This window comes from Callithrix jacchus, chromosome 16, assembly GCF_049354715.1.
Source record: "Callithrix jacchus isolate 240 chromosome 16, calJac240_pri, whole genome shotgun sequence".
NCBI lineage: Eukaryota > Metazoa > Chordata > Mammalia > Primates > Cebidae > Callithrix > Callithrix jacchus.
Window position 1 is genome coordinate 43,745,880 of NC_133517.1, and position 18,579 is coordinate 43,764,458.

Genomic DNA, 18,579 nt, shown 5'->3' on the forward strand with positions numbered 1-18,579 from the left:
GTTCAGATTTTGAAAAGAGGAAATTATTTATACTCTTTTCTGTCTGATACCTGTAAGCAGCTTACATTAGGTTGAACCACATCTATAGATTAGCAGACACATATAGAGAACAGTTAACTGAGTTATAAAAACCAGAAGCACTTACTGATTTAATGTAAATCAATACTTACTGAAAATCTTTATGCTCAAGACAATTTTCTAGGCATCTATTATGTTAGATTGGATTTATCTTAATCCATTCTGCCTTTGGAAACTATGAATTTTAGATTATTTTCAATATTTATAACATATAGAGATATGAATCTACCTAACTACCTAGAAAGTATCTGTGTGCCAAAAATTATTAGCATTATATCTAATACTTTTGTACTTTAAAAACTAACAGATCAGATACAGTTTCCATTGGCAAAATGTAAACTAATTCATAATGTTGAATGTTTAAAATGGCTATTCTGTATTCCCAAAAAGCTGATGATATAAATAATGTAATATATAAGGAAATTTTAAGTAAGTGGTTCATAGCAATAATAAAACATTCAGGTTTGGGGATGCAGTTAAAGAAGTGAAGAGCAAAAGTGTGATTTTCATTTTGAATTTGTATTGCTTAAATATTTTAAAACACTTACAGTTTTATGATTTCATATATTTCACAAATGACATTAAAATCAAAAGAAAAACAGCAGTGTGTTCTTAATAATTTTTGGAATGAATAAAAAATAATGCTGTCTCATAGATACTTGAAAAAGAAAAATTGGAAAAATTAATTATTCTATTATTTTCCTTCCTTTTTATCTTTTGTTTTAGCTTATAAATCATAGCAAAACTTTCTTTAGCTTTTATTTTGTATTATCACTATCTTTTGTCTTTGTTATCTATGCTACAACTATATTTTCTATTCTTTCTTTGTGTAAGTCATATAAAGTGTGTATGGTATTTTTGTATTTTATGACTTTGAGAGTTAAATGACAATTTTAATAAATTCTCTATATAACCTTAAAGTTATATGATTCTTATGTTCAGGACCAGAAGGCTAATTTATTGCTAAGGTCTTCAGTCCTCTGCTCTTATGTCATTTTCTTGGTAACATAATTTCTTGTCTTGGCTGTTGTGTGTTTCAAACAGCTTTGCTCATTATTTTGTATATTTATGAAGCAAAATCTCAATCTAAACCTTCAGATTAAGATGCTAATGATGGCTTCTACATTCCCCACTTGATAAAATTAAAATTCCTCTACTCATAAATTTTAATGTACTTAAATTTGATTTCTTTTTTCTTTTTTTTTTTCGAGACAAGGTTTTTTCCTGTCATCCAGGCTGGAGTGCAGTGACACAATCAAAACTCACTGTAGCCTTGACCTCCATGTCTCACATGATCCTCCCACCTCATCCTCCCAAGTAACTGAGATAACACTCAAGCCGCCACACTCACTAATTTCTGTGCTTGTTATAGATATGAGATCTCACTCTGTTGCCCAGGCTGATCTCGAACTCCTGGGCTCAATCAGTTTCCTTAGCTCAGACTCCAAGACAGCTGAGATTATAGGCATGAGCCACTGGACCCAGCTGATGATTGAATTTTAATGTATTCATATATTCAGTCAACAAACATTAAAATGCCTGCCGTGTTTAAGACTATGTACAAGGTACCGGCTGTACACTGATGATTGAAACAGAAAGACAGAGTTTGATCCCACAGAGGTTCAGTCAGGGAGGAAGGCAGGCTTTAATACAGTGAATACACGAATGCCACAGACCATGATAAGTACTCTTACCAAAAAGAAAATAGTGCTGTGTGAGTAAGTAGGGTGGAGATGGGGAGCAATGTAAGTTTGAGTGGTCAGGGAAGGCCATTTTGAGAATATGACGCTTATGATGAGTTATAGAAGGTGAGGCTATTCAGACAAATGTGTAGAGAGGCTGAGGTATGTAAAAATAAAATAAAATCCAGGGGTAGGGGTGAGGTATGTGCAGTTCTTAAGCTTGGAGACTTGGAGGCCTGAATGAGAGCAGTATGATAGGCATAATAAGTGGTGTAGTAGAGAGAGGTGTCTTGAGAGGAGCGGCAAAGGCTAGACCATGAAATAAATGCCTTCAAGACAGGTAAGAAGACTGGATTTTATTAACTAATGGAAATGTCTGATGGCTTTTAAAGAAGAGCACATCCTCTGACTCTCTATAATTTTTCTCTTTCTTCCTTCGTTTATTTGTTTCTTCCTTTAATTTACTTACCTACAGATATTAAGTGTGAACTTGCTGCCAGGCTCTGTGCTACATATTTTAGAAATACATAGTAAATCAGTCAAAATTTTCTGTGCTTCGAATTCTGTTAGAGTTGTTTTAGCAGGTCTTTCAGAAGAGGAGTGTTATTGATAACTTATTGTTATAGCATTAGTTTTCTACTCAAATTGATGATCAAGTATTTGAAGACAAGAAATGTTGGATTAAAGTCACTCTTGTAAACACCAAACATCCCCTTTTCTACGGACAGCTAATGTTGTTGGTCTGTGGAGAGGAAGAATCTAAATATGCTAGGCATTACATATGACTGAGTTTCCCATGATTTCTGATGCCTGATGTTGCATAAAAGTAGAATGTTCTTAAGTGGGAAAAATGAGGTGCTGACAGCAAACCAGACCAATCATACACTCCCCAGAGCTTTTCTTGTCTATCCCAGCACCTGAAAGATAGTTTAGTCCTCTGTTAGCTGAGTTGAACTGTGTCCCAAATGCCACAATGCTCAGCAAAGTCATTTCAAGCTTGGTAAGAATGATTATTAATTTGAGATAAAGCATTGGCTTTAGGCAAGAAAGGGTAGAAATTAATCTTCAACTCATAGGAGATCAGGAAAGGTAATTAAAACAATGTAAAATTTTGTAAATCTGCATTTGAAAATCAGACACACACACACACACACACACACACACACACACCCCACCACCACCACCACCACCACCACAAATAAATCAAATTGGCAAAAGTGATGCTTGAATTTCCCTTTTCCAAATGACAAAACAAAACAATTTTTGTTAACCAAAGACTTGCATCAGCAACCAAGGTTCAATCTTGAAGATGAGTAGAATCCCTGAAGAGTAAAAAACAACAACTAGAGCAACTGATTTTATTTAAGCTTTAATTAAAGCCACACTCATTAAAACTATGAATCAAATTGTCTCTCTGAGTCTTGGAGAAAGGATGTAACTTATTCTCACTGGATTTCTGAATTTAACATTCAGCCTAATTGTAAGAAAAAGTGCTTGAACAGGAAATCTTCCCAGAGCATTAGGCATGCTCACTAAAATCAGAAGTGTGCATATAGAACTATAGGATGCTAAATGTTCTGTTCTAATTGTAATCTTCTGCATTTTCTCTGAAAGGGGAAAATCAAATATTTTAATGATGTGAAAAGGATATTAGCTTTATTAAACAAAAATAACAAGAAACTATCCTCTCTGCTCATGCAGCTAGGCTCTCAGAGGAAATACATTTTTTTAAATTCATCTCAATCTTACCTTTTTTTTCCCTTTGTCCCACTTCAAAGTAATTTTACTTGGAAAGATATATAACCATATTTCCTTTGTGTTTATTTTACTGTGTTATGTTATAGGTAATGCATCTCTAACAGATGTAAAAGCAGGTCAGCAATTAGGACTGTGATAAAGCAGAATGTTTTCTGCAAGACACAAGAAAAAGAAAACACAGTCTGAAGAAAATGAGAAATTCTAAATCAAATATAAACGGAAATCAATAATTAGTGAATATGAAGTAGGTAAAAATAAAGCTGAGACTTAATTTCTGCAACTAACCTGCCTAAGTCACAAGCTTCCCTATGTGACCTCCCATTCTATCTCCCAATTAACTCATTTTTGATTTCAGATCACTTTCCTTATTTGTTTATTCAAGTATCATCAATTATCATATGCAAGATGTTTGTTACATATTCATACTAAAGCCTCTCTATTTGAATAGTTTTCTCACTGCATTGGATCTTTCTAGGTCAACTTCTCCACTTCTTTACATCTGCTAATTAAAAAAGCTTCCACCAACCTACCAAATATCTGGCTAATTTTTGATAGCAGCTGATAGGCTTTCTCATGTTAGCAGGATAGGCAGTACTTTCTTCTAACAGTGTTGGGGCTCAGAAAACAATACCCTAAAATGAAGGCTTCAGAAGTGGCTTCTGATGCAATTGTTTTTCTCTGAACTTCTCCTGTCCTCCTGTCTCTCAATCTCATTCTGCCACAAGGTTAGCTATAGAAACTAGAATTTCTCTTTCCCAAGGTGGATTGTATAAACCAGAATTCCTTTTTCTCAAAAACCAGCCATAAAACCTACGTAATATTGGCCATTAAAAATTATCTGACCTACCTTGTTTGACTATAAGTCAAGACCCCTGTTTCGGAGAGGGCCTGTTCCACACCCAGAAGGAAAGAGTGTGTACTCAGGGAGGCCAGGAGGAATCTAGATGGAGAGTTCTCCCTGGATTTCCCCATTCAGTCTGTTATTATTAGATCATATCATTTTTGTCCAATTCTTTATTTCTGCACAACTCCCCATACTTCATCAAACCTAAGCACAGAAATAGACAATATCCCCTATGTGTTTGCATCTTCATTCTGAAGGCTCCCATATGTACACCTTAAATATATTTGTCAGCCTTTTCTCCAATTAATTTGCCTTTCGTGAGTTGATTTTTCAGTGCACCTTCAGAGGGCGAAGGAGAGCTTACCTCCTTTGGCCAGCTTTATTGAGACACAATTGATATACAAATAACTGTATACATTTAAAGTGTATTTGATAAATTTGGACATATGCAAATACCTGTGATAATATTACCAAAATTAACATGACTGACATCTCCAACACCTCCCAGAGTTGTTTTCTTGTGCCCTTTGTCTTGTTTTGTTTTGCTTGTTATAGGAACACTTAATTGACATATGTCCCCTTAACAAATTTTGAAGTGCAAAATACCATATTGTTAACTGTAGGCACACATTTTTTTAATCTTTCTGAGACAGCGTCTCACTCTTTTGCCCAGGCTGGAGTGCAGTAGTGTGATATTGACTCACTGCAACCTCCACCGCTTGTGTTCAAGTGATTCTCCTGCCTTAGCCTCCCAAGTTGTTGGGATTACAGATGCCCACCACCATGCCCAGCTAATTCTGGTATATTTATTAGAGATGGGGTTTCACCATGTTGGCCAGCCTGGTCTCAAACTCCTGACCTCAAGTGATCCACTTGCCTCAGCTTCCCAAAGTGCTGGTATTACACACATGAACCACCATGCCTGGCCATAGGCATAATATGTTATAGCTGATCGCTATAATTTGTTCATCTTGCTTGACTAAAACTACACCACTTGAAAACAAACTCCCCATTTTCCACATTCTCTTCCCCCTGAAAATCATTATACGCTCAGTTTTTTATGAGTTTTTCCATTTGAGTTACTTCATGTAAGTGAAATCATACAGTGTTTGTCCTTCTGTGACTGGCTTATTTCACTTTAGCATAATATCCCCCAGTTTCACCATGTTGTTGCAAATGACAAGATTTCCTTCTTGTTAAGACTAAAAGATATTCTATTTTATATGTATACCACATATTCCTTATTTATTCATCTGCCAATGGACACTGGGTTGTTTTCAATCTTGGCTATTGTGAATAGTGCTGCAATGAACATAGGAGTGCAAACATCTGTTGGAGATTCTGATTTCAATTCTTTGGGATATATACCCAGAAGTGGAATTGCTGGTTCATATGGGGACTACATCAAACTAAAAAGCTTCTGCACAGCAAAAGGGAACAATCAACAGAATGAAAAGGCAACGTACAAAATGGGAGAAAATTTTGCAAATCATACATCTGATAAGTGGTTAATTATCAAAATATATAAAGAACTCCTATAACCCAATAGCAAACAACAACAAAAACAAACAGCCTAACTTAAAAGTTGACAAACAATTTGAAAATTTTCTAAAGAAGGCATAAAATTTGCCAACCAAATTATGAAAAGATGCAAATCATCATTAATTATCAGAGAAAGGCACATTAAAACTATATTAAAATGGCTACTGACAGATACATATATATTTGTGTTTGTATGTATATACACAACACGTTTTAGCAAGATTGTGGAAAATTGAAATTCTTGTTTGCTGTTGGTTGGAATGTAAAATGTTGAATCAGCTTTGGAAAACAGAATGGAGATTTTTCACAAAACTGTAAATAAATAGGCTATACTTTAACATGTTTTTAGGAAGGTTGAGTATAGGGGCTTACAATTGTAATCCCATCACTTTGAGAAGCCAAGGCAAGATGATTGCTTGAGCCCAGGAGCTTAGGATCAGCCTAGGTAACATAGTGAGACACTCTTTCCAAAAGTTTAAAAAAGAAAATCAATTAGCTAGGCATGGTGATGCATTCCTATAGTCCCAGCAATTTGGGAGGCTGAGGTGGGAAGATTGCTTTAGCCTGGGAGGTCAAGACGGCAGTGAGCTGTGATCACATAATTAACTTTCAGCTTGTGTGACAAACACAGACTCTGTCTCAAAAATTAATAACCAAATAAAAATTTTAGGGAATTCATGAGATTTAAAAAATGTTATCCATTGCTCTAAATTAGTCTTTTTTGTTTTTCCGTTTCCTCTTTATTTTTATTTATGTACATCATCTTAATTAGCAGAAGAAACAATCACTTTCTACATGCTTCATCCAAATATCCTATATCTTTTAAAATATATTCTTCATTTATCATAATAGCAATGTAAAACTAATCAATTTAATGAGATTTTATCAGAAAAAGGAAAACTTTTAAAAATATTTCTAATATTTATTTAAAATAATTTTCCAAGTTAAATGTAAGCATAGTTCTGTTGAACTTTCCTGAAAGGCAAAACTATTACTAAAAATTATTGAAATATTCATGAATAGACTATTTGGTGGGTGTTTTCCTGTCTGTGTTAGAGTATAAATTGCAAGAAAATGTAGGTTTTTAATTACTTTAATTGAATTTTTATCTATTTAAGTTTAATGTAGTCAACATGCAGTTGCTGAATATTTGTAGTATTCTAAGTTTCAGTCTTGATGCTGGGAAATGTAACCATAACCCAGACATCTAGGCGTTATGCTGTCTTTAATTTACCATAAAATATTTGCTATTTATTTTGATAATGGCTATAATATTTATAAAGATGGATGAGAACAAAGAGGAGAAATTATTCAACTCCTTCATTTGGCAATGCTTCAGAGAATAAGTAACATTTGAACTACTTCTTCAGATGTGAGTAGTTTATCATAATATAGGGTAATTTTAATGGCAAGTAGATTGTGTTTAGATTATAATTTGAGATGAAGTGAAATGCTAAAACAGTAGGGTCAGATTGTAATGGGTATTATATCAATTAAAGTAATTTTGGCTTCAAGAACCAAATACCATTTATTATCTCAATAAATAAAATGCAGCAGTATGTTCCAGAGTTGGTTCAATGGTACAACAATGTAATCTAGAAAATCCAGACCTTGCCATCTGTCCATTCTGCCATCTTGAGTATATTGATGATATCTCTGTTCATCGTTTGAGATGATTGCATCAGCTCTAAGTTACACATGTTTTTATAGTAATTCAGTTTGTGTCAGAGGGAAGTGGCAAGGAGAAAAAGGACTCTTTCTGTTTCTCTTACTTTTTATCAAAGGGCTCTATTGTGCTGTGGTTGACAGGATTTACCTTTGAGATGGAAGTTTTGGGTTTGAATTAGAGTACTTAGCAGCTGTGTCACCTTGGGCAAGTTATATAGCATTTCTGGTGCCTTGAGAGTTTAACTGTAAAACTGAGATTTTATTAACTCTTAATCCATAGAGTTGTTGTGAGAAACACATATGTTAATATATGCAAAATGAATGGAACAGTGACTGGCATATAATCAATGTATTTGTCCATTAATCAGAATTGAATTCCATTTTTAGGGAAATGTTTTTTGTTATGATTGGCTTATAATCATAATTTCCACGCATTCCATAGTTTCCATTCATTCCCTGGAGTTAAACACAATAGAAACTTGGAGTCTTGTAAGCAGCTGTTAATAGCAGAGTGTGACACATATAAAGGTGTTTGGATTTTGCAGATAACACAAAACAAAGTTTATAATCAGACAAATTATGATTGGAATTTTAAAAAATACATAGAATAGCCTGAGTAAAGAAGGTGAAATCATTTATACACAAAAGTAGGCTTAATATCCAAAAGGGTGATAATGATAGGAAAATAAAAGATAGAAGAATTTAGAAAAATAAAAGATGAAAAAATTAAATTATACTGCAAATACCATGTATCAAATAAGGGCAAATTTTTATTATGGTTTTACACTTACTTGTTATTACATTTTTTCAAATACTGCATATAATATACTGTATCACTTAGTGTTATTTTATGGTAAAATAGCTATTTATGTCCAATTAAAAATATCTTAAATAATGACATAATGTGCAAGATTTATTTTTACTTAATAATAGGTTATTAATTCCCATAGAAATCCTATGCTGATATGCTCCAATTTCACCTTAATGTTAAGTTTGACACTACAACTGGAAATCTTTGTTTCCATATGGGATGTTTATTAGACTAAGATACCAAAACTATACAAACTGAGGAATGACATGCCCATGGAGAAAAATACATTGATGTAAAATATATAAACTAAAATTTAAATATTTAAAAAATATAAACAAAAAATCTAACCATGTGGTATACTCTTTTAAGAGAAAATAGGTGAATAAAAAGGAAAGAAAATGTAATACTTGATATCACAAAGCTGAAAATTTAAACTTTCCTAGCAGCCAATCAATTAATTACATTAAAGTGAAAAAAGTATTGAAACTTTCACCCCCAAATTTACTAGTTTCTCAGTAGATCCAATGACTACCTTTTAAAAATTCGTATTTGATTTGTTTCCTGATTCACATTTGGTAGTAGAATTGTAACTATTTAAAACATCAGAATGGACATCTAAATCATGGGTGATGAATTAAAAAAAAAAGGAAAATTTTGTTTGAGAACAAATGTTTTTGGTTTTCTTTTTATTACTTTTTTTTATTTTGTGTTGGATTTTTTTATTGCTTAATTTTGTTCTCACAGAAAACATGGTGTTTACATTCAGCATATTTAAGGCTTTATAAATAAAGCCTTATATTATAAATGCTATATAAATTTTGCGACGATAAGCATCTTCTCATTAAAAACCAAAATATTGCCGTTCCTATTCTTCCTATCTAATAAACAGTAGATGTAAAAAAAAAATTGGGGTGCATGTGAAATTGTTTTAAAAGTGAATTACAATTGAAAAAGAAATATAATTTAAAACAATTAACATTCTAATGTCTTTTAATCTTTCAAGTGCTTAGAAGTACAGCCATTCCTTACTATCCATGGGGGGCTGGTTCTAGAAGCCCTGAGGACACCAAAAACTGCAGATTCTCAAGTCCCTGATATAAAATAGTATATTATTTTCATAAACTACTCACATCCTTTCATATACTTCACATTGTATCTGGATTACTTGTACTATTAACAATGTAAATGTGGGAGGACTCAAGATGGCACTGTGAGAACAACCCAGGATTGAAGCTCTCGCTGGATGCGTGGAGAGGGTGAGTCGGGGATGCATTTCCAGACAGGTCTTAGTTGCCCACAGAATGGGGAAATTCCCAGGTATAAAAGAGACGTGGGACGCCAGGCAGAGGTCTTGGCTGGTGTAGCTGGCAGCCGGTGTGGCTGCGGCCCGTGCCAGAGCACAGAGGCGCTCCACAGTGCTCCATACAAAAGCGCACTGTTACGGATGCCCTGCTGAACCGGCAAACTGAGACCTGAGAGGGCTGAACTTGAGACTAAACGGGACTTGGACAGTGAGCCAGCCCAGGAAATCCCAGGGAAACAGAGTTTGGGGTAGCACAGTGCGACAAACAAAATGGCGATTCCAAATTCTCCCGGCGAGGAGGTTTTCTTAAAGCACGGCTCCGTGGGGGAGGGGCGTCCACTATTACCGTGGCAATCAGCCCCTACTGAGGTACACACCCATTGCTGACGCAGCCTGCCTTTGCTGAGGCAACCCAGTACAACAGAGACTCCGCTGCAGGGCATAGCTCATGGCAACAGGGCAGAGACTGCAGCAGAAGGGCAGAGCCTGCAGCAACAGGGCGAACCTCACACCAGCAGGGCAGAGCCTCGGCAGGCAAATAGTGACTACACTGCCTCCTAGCTGGGCAGGACAGCAAGGTGGACACTCACAAGGAAAATCCCAACCCCCACCCCGACAGAGCATCTGAGAAAAAAAGGGTTTTTTTATGAGTTATGTTGCAGCAGAATTAAACATAGCAGCCTAACAGCCCTGAATGAACAACAGAGCTCACAGCTCAGCACTTGAGCTCCTACAAAGTACAGACTGTCTCCTCAAGCAGCTCCCTGACCCCTCTATATCCAAAAGACTGACATTTGGCAGGCATGATTCTGGGACAAAGATAACAGAAAAAGAAACTGGTAGCATCCCTCGCTGTTCCACAGATGCTATAGGTGCACCCCAGACAAGCAGGGCCTCAAGTGGACCTCAGCAGTCATACAGCAAAGGGGCTAGACTGGTAGAAGGAAAACCAAGTAAAAGGAATACTTCATCATCAACAATTTGGGTGTCCACTCAGAGACCCAATCAAAAAGTCAGCAACTACACAGACGACAGGTGGATAAATCCACAAAGAGGGGAAGAAACCAGCGCAAAAAGGAGGAAAACACCTGAAGCCAGAACACCACACTGCCTAGAAAGGACCAAAACTCCTCACCAGCAAGGGAACAAAGCTGGATGGAGAATGACTGTGATGAAATGATGGAATTAGACTTCAGAAGGTGGATAATGAGAAACTTTTGTGAGCTAAAAGAACATGTTTTAAATCAATGCAAAGAAACTAAGAACCTTGAAAAAAGATTTGAGGAAATGATAACAAGAATGGATACCTTAGAGAGGAATATGAATGAATTAAAGGAGCTGAAAAACACAATACGAGAACTTCGTGAAGCATACACAAGTTTCAATAGCCGAATTGACCAAGCAGAAGAAAGAATATCAGAAGTTGAAGATCAACTCAATGAAATAAAATGAGAAACCAAGATCAGAGAAAAAAGTGCAGAAAGGAATGAACAAAGTCTCCAAGAAATGTGGGACTATGTGAAGAGACCTAACCTACGTTTGATAGGCGTACCAGAATGTGACGAAGAGAATGAATCCAAGCTGGAAAATACTCTGCAGGACATTATCCAGGAAAATTTCCCCCACCTAGCAAGACAGGCCAACACTCAATTGCAGGAAAAACAGAGAACACCACAAAGATATTCCGCAAGAAGAGCAACCCCAAGGCACATAATCATCAGATTCAACAAGGTTGAAATAAAGGAGAAAATGCTAAGGGCAGCCAGAGAGAAAGGTCAGGTCACCCACAAAGGGAAGCCCATCAGACTCACAGCAGATCTCTCGGCAGAAACTCTACAAGCCAGAAGAGAGTGGGGGCCAATAATCAACATTCTTAAAGAAAAGAAATTTCAACCCAGAATTTCATATCCAGCCAAACTGAGCTTCATAAGTGAAGGAAAAATAAAATCCTTTGCGAACAAGCAAGTACTCAGAGATTTTGTCACCACCAGGCCTGCTTTACAAGAGCTCCTGAAAGAGGCACTACACATAGAAAAAAACAACCAGTACCAGCCATTCCAAAATCACACTAAATGCTAAAGAGCATCAGTATAATGAAGAATCTACAACAACTAACAGGCAAAACAGCTCGCTAGCATCAAAATGGCAGTATCAAATTCACACATAACAATACTAACCCTAAATGTAAATGGACTAAATGCACCAATCAAAAGACACAGACTGGCAAATTGGATAAAAAGCCAAAACCCATTAGTGAGCTGTATCCAGGAAACCCATCTCACATGCAAGGATACACAAAGGCTAAAAATAAAGGGACGGAGGAAGATTTACCAAGCAAATGGAGAGCAAAAGGAAGCAGGAGTTGCAATTCTCATCTCTGATAAAATAGACTTTAAAGCAACAAAGATCAAAAGAGACAAAGAAGGCCATTACATAATGGTAAGACAGTTGATACAACAGGAAGAGCTAATGATCCTAAATATATACAGACCCAATACAGGAGCACCCAGATACATAAGGCAAGTTCTTAATGACTTACAAAGAGACTTAGACTCCCACACAATAATAGTGGGAGACTTTAACACTCCACTGTCAATATTAGACAGATCAACCAGACAGAAAATCAACAAGGATATCCAGGGCTTGAACTCAGACCTGGGAAAGCAAACCTGATAGACATTTACAGAACTCTTCACCCCAAATCCACAGAATATACATTCTTCTCAGCACCAAATCACACCTACTCAAAAATTGACCACATAATTGGAAGTAAAGCACTGCTCACAAATGCAAAACAACTGAAATCATAACAAACAGCCTCTCAGACCATAGTGCAATCAAGTTAGAACTCAGAATTCAGAAACCAACCCACAACCGCATAGCTTCATGAAAACTGAACAACTGGCTCTTGAATGTTGACTGTATAAACAACGAAATGAAGACAGAAATAAAGAAGTTCTTCAAAACCAATGAGAATGAAGACACAACATGCCAGAATCTCTGAGATACATTTAAAGCAGTCCCTAGAGGAAAGTATATAGCAATAAGTGCCCTTATGAGAAGATTCGAGAGATCCAAAATTGACACCCTATCGTCAAAATTGAAAGAGCTAGAGGAGCAAGATCAAAAAAAAAACTCAAAACCTAGCAGAAGACAAGAAATAACTAAGATCAGAGCTGAACTGAAGGAGATTGAGACACAAAAAACCCTCCAAAAAATTAATAAATCCAAGAGCTGGTTTTTTGAAAAGATCAACAAAATAGACAGACCACTAGCCAGACTGATAAAAAAGAAAAGACAGAACAACCAAATAGATGCAATAAAAAATGATAAAGGGGAAATCACCACAGATTCCACAGAAATTCAAACCATCATCAGAGAATATTACAAACAACTCTATGTACATAAACTAGTAAACCTGGAAGAAATGGATAAATTCCTGGACTCCTTTGTCCTCCCAAGCCTAAACCAGGAGGAAGCTGAAACTATGAATAGACCAATAACAAGGTCAGAAGTTGAGGCAGCAATTAAGAGTCTACCACACAAAAAAAGCCCAGGTCCAGACGGGTTCACAGCCGAATTCTACCAGACACACAAAGAGGAGCTGGTACCATTTCTTCTGAAACTATTCCAAATAATCCAAAAAGAAGGAATCCTTCCCAAATAATTCTATGAGACCAATATCATCCTGATACCAAAACCCGGCAGAGACCCAACAAGAAAAGAAAACTTCAGGCCAATATCCATGATGAAGATAGATGCAGAAATCTTCAATAAAATATTGGCAAGCCGATTGCAACAGCAAATCAAAAAACTTATTCATCATGATCAAGAAGAATTCATCCCGGGGATGAAAGGCTGGTTCAGCGTACGCAAGTCTATAAACGTAATTCACCACATAAACAGAACCAAAAACAAAAACCACATGATTATCTCAATTGAGGCAGAGAAGGCATTTGACAAAATTCAACAGCCCTTTATGCTAAAAACCCTCAATAAACTTGATATCGATGGAACGTATCTCAAAGTAATAAAAGCTATTTAGAACAAACCAACAGCCAATATCATACTTAATGGGCAAAAACTGGAGGCATTCCCTTTGAAATCCAGCACTAGACAAGGATGCCCTCTGTCACCACTCCTATTCAATATAGTACTAGAAGTTCTAGCCACAGCAATCAGGCAAGAAAAAGAAATAAAGGGTGTTCAAATAGAAAAGGTGGAAGCCAAGTTGTCTCTATTTGCAGATGACATGATAGTATACCTAAAAGACCCCATTGCCTCAGCCCAAAAACTCCTGAAACTGATAAGCAACTTCAGCAAAGTCTCAGGATATAAAATCAATGTGCAAAAATCACAAGCATTCCTCTACACCAATAACAGACTTAAAGAGAGCCAAATAAAGAACAAATTGCCATTCGCAATTGCTACAAAAAGAATAAAATACCTAGGAATACAACTCACAAGGAACGTAAGGGACCTCGTCAAGGAAAACTACAAACCATTGCTCAACGAAATCAGAGAGGACACAAACAGATGGAGAAACATTCCATGTTCATGGTTAGGAAGAATTAATATCGTAAAAATGGCTATACTGCCCAAAGTAATTTACAGAATCGATAATATACCCATCAAGGTACCATTGACTTTGTTCACAGAACTGGAAAAAAACACCATGAACTTCATATGGAACCAAAAGAGAGCCGGCATAGCCAAGTCAATTCTAAGCAAAAAGAACACAGTGGGGAGCATCACACTACCGGATTTCAAACTATACTACAAGGCTACAGTAATCAAAACAGCATGGTACTGGTACCAAAACCGAGATATAGACCAATGGAACAGAACAGAGGCATCAGAGGCAACACAACATATCTACAACCATACAATCTTTGATAAACCCGACAAAAACAAGCAATGGGGAAAGGATTCCCTGTTCAACAAATGGTGCTGGGAAAACTGGCTAGCCATGTGCAGAAAGCAGAAACTGGACCCCTTCCTGACACCTTACACTAAAATTAACTCCAGATAGATTAAAGACTTAAACATAAGACCTGGCACCATAAAAACCCAAGAAGGAAATCTAGGCAAAACCATCCAGGACATAGGAGTAAGCAAGGACTTCATGAACAAAACACCAAAAGCATTGGCAACAAAAGCCAAAATAGACAAATGGGACCTAATGAAACTCCACAGCTTTTGCACAGCAAAAGAAACAGTCTCTAATGTGAATCGGCAACCAACAGAATGGGAAAAAATTTTTGCAGTTTACCCATCTGACAAAGGGCTGCTATCCAGAATTTACAAAGAACTCAAACAGATTTACAGGAAAAAGACAAACAAACCCATTCAAAATTGGGCAAAGGATATGAATAGACACTTTACGAAAGAAGACATATATGAGTCCAACAATCATATAAAAAAATGCTCATCATCACTGGTCATCAGAGAAATGCAAATCAAAACCACATTGAGATACCATCTCATGCCAGTTAGAATGGCGATCATTAAAAAATCTGGAGACAACAGATGCTGGAGAGGATGTGGAGAAAAAGGAACACTTTTACACTGTTGGTAGGAGTGTAAATTAGTTCAACCATTGTGGAAGACAGTGTGGCGATTCCTCAAGGCCTTAGAAATAGAAATTCCATTTGACCCAGCAATCCCATTACTGGGTATATATCCAAAGGACTATAAATCGTTCTACTATAAGGACACATGCACACAAATGTTCATTGCAGCACTCTTTACAATAGCCAAGACCTGGAATCAACCCAAATGCCCATTGATGATAGACTGGAATGGGAAAATGTGACACATATACACCATGGAATATTATGCAGCAATCAGAAATGATGAGTTCATGTCGTTTATAGGGACATGGATGAATCTGGAGAACATCATTCTCAGCAAACTGACACAAGAACGGAAAATGAAACACTGCATATTCTCACTTATAGGCTGGTGATGAAAAATGAGAACACATGGACACAGAGAGGGGCGTACTAAACACTGGGGTCTATTGGGGGGAAAAGGGGAGGGCCAGTGGGAGGGGGAGGTGGGGAGGGATAGCCTGGGGAGAAATGCCAAATGTGGGTGAAGGGGAGAAAGCAAACCAAACACACTGCCATGTGTGTACCTATGCAACTGTATTGCATGCTCTGCACATGTACCCCAAAACCTAAAATGCAGTAAAAAATAAAAAATAAAAAAATAAGAAGATGAAGACTTCCTTACTTAAAAAAAAACAATGTAAATGCTATGTAAACAGTTATTATGTTGTTATGTTTTTAAATTTATTTTCATTAATATATTGTAATTCATTTTATATATTTTTAATCCATATTTAATTGAACTCCCAGATGCAAAACCAGTGGTTACAGAGGACTGTTACAATATTTTCTCTAAAGAGGGTGAGCAATAATTCAGAGTAATTCAGAGTATATAGGGCAAGAAGTTTGTCAAAAAACAGGCTTCTCATTCTAAAAGATGTACTCGGTGTTAACATGGAACTTTTATACCACTGAATTAATAATAATTCTCTGATGTCCAAGTGATGGCATTTGCAAAATTAAATTCCAAAATGTTCTCCAAAATATTTTATTTTTATCAAGAGAATAAAAATCTTTTGGGATGAAATGATGGATATGGGCACTGTTAAGTCCAAGTGTTTAGTGTTTTCATAAAGCCTACTCTCCGTTCACGCCTGCCTGTAATCCCAGCACTTTGGGAGGCAGAGGTGGGCGAATCACGACATCAAACGATCAAGACCATCCCGGCTAACACAGAAAACCCCGTCACTACTAAAAATACAAAAATTAGCCAGGTGTGGCGGTGGTGCCTGTAGTCCCAGCTACTCAGGAGGCTGAAGCAGGGAGTCGCTTGAACCGGGGAGGGTGTGGTTGCAGTGAGCCAAGATTGCATCACTGCTCTCCAGCCTGGGCAAGAGCGCAAGACACAGTCTCAAAAAAATGTATATGTGTGTGTATGTGTATGTGTGTACATATATATATATATATATAATTAGTTTATTCTACAGTGTTGTAGTAATGGGGGTTGACTTTATTCTTAAGCAACATTTAAAGGTCATTGTTGGCAATTTTGGCTTATGTCACCCTAACAGTAACTATTGGTACGTGAAGCTGTATGATATTTTCAGGTAAAAATCACTAAAGTCTCATTATTTGGGTAACTGTAGAAAAGGCAGACAGGGGAATATTGGAAGATGATAATTCAAGGTTGCCTTAAAGTCACATTGTGAAGAATCATCAGTGCATATTATAAAATGTGTAATTTACTGGGGGTGGGGAGAGAACTACAAATATTCAGCAGCAACTGAATAGCAATATCTGTTATGAGGAAAGTAGTTAGTATAAGTCATACATAGTTCAATATTTTTAGTCTGTCTTTTGAAATATCAGGTAATTATTGCATCTATTACTTTACAGTTTTTACCTTGAAATATATGTATTTTTTATATTTTCTATTTTACTGATATTAACGTCCTTTATAAACAGTAGTACATTCATTTACATATTATTTCTCTAAATAGAATGCAGTGTACACAGAGGTAATGACTACATTTTATATTTCCATGTATCTGCTTTCTTGCATAACTGCTTAGGCATGATGCTACATGATATACACATAACACTACTATTAGGAGTAATTGGTTTCAGATTCTACATGTTAACCAATGATATACTAGTATCTATGCATCAAACAAGTTTGTTTTACAACACAAAAGGTACAATTAGTAAAAGGTGAAACATCACTTTCTTTTTACTTTGCCATGTTTGTATTAATATAGCATATTTCTAGAGAAAATTACTGTGACTCACTTTTGAATTTTATATATGGTTTGTGCATACAAAGTATATAGTAACATTTTCATGGATTGAATTTCTTAATTATGGATTAAGAAGTTCATAGCGTCATCTTTATTTGCATTTTTTCCCACTTCAATTGTTGCAATGTGAATAGAGGTATTAAAAATTTCAATAATACACATACAATAGGCTGAAGAAGAAAAATTTTGTGATCAGATAGATAGATGCAGAAAAAAGCACTTGACACAGTACAAACCATTCATGGATTAAAAACAAAGAAAATTGGCCAGGGCACAGTGGCTCACGCCTGTAATCCCAGTATTTTGGGAAGCCAGGGTGGGTGGATCATGAGATCAGGAGTCTTTGCTTTCTTTTCAATGAGGTTTTTTTTAATGTAAATTTGTTTAAATCCCTTATAGATTCTGGATATTAGACCTTTGCTGGATGTATAGTTTGCAAAACATTTCTCCCATTTTGTAGATTGTCTGTTTATTAGTTTCTTTTGCTGTGCAGCAGCTCTTTGGTTTGATTAGATCCTATTTGTCAATTTTTGTATTTGCTATAATTGCTTTTGGTGTCTTTGTAATAAAATCTTTGCATGTGCCTATGTCCTGAATGGTATTGCTCAGGTTGTCTTTCAGGGTTCTTATAGTTTTCAGTTTACATTAAAGTCTTTAACCTATCTTGAGTTGATTTTTGTATATGGAGTAAGAAAGGGGTCATTTCAATTTTGTGCCTATGGCTAGCCAGTTACCCCAGAACCATTTATTGAATAGGGAGTATTTTCCCCATTGCCAGTTTTTGCCAGCTTTGCCAAAGATCAGATAGTTGAAGGTGTGCAACCTTATTTCTGGGTTTTCTATTCTGTTCTATTGGTTTATGTGTCTGTTTTTGTGCCAGTATTATGCTGTTTTGGTTAGTGTAGCCCTGTATTATGGTTTAAAGTTAGGTAATGTGATGCCTCCAACTTTATTCTTTTTGCTTAGGAATGCGTTGACTCTTCAGACTCTTTTTTGAATTCGAATGAATTCTTAAATAGCTTTTTCTAGTTATTTGAAGAATGT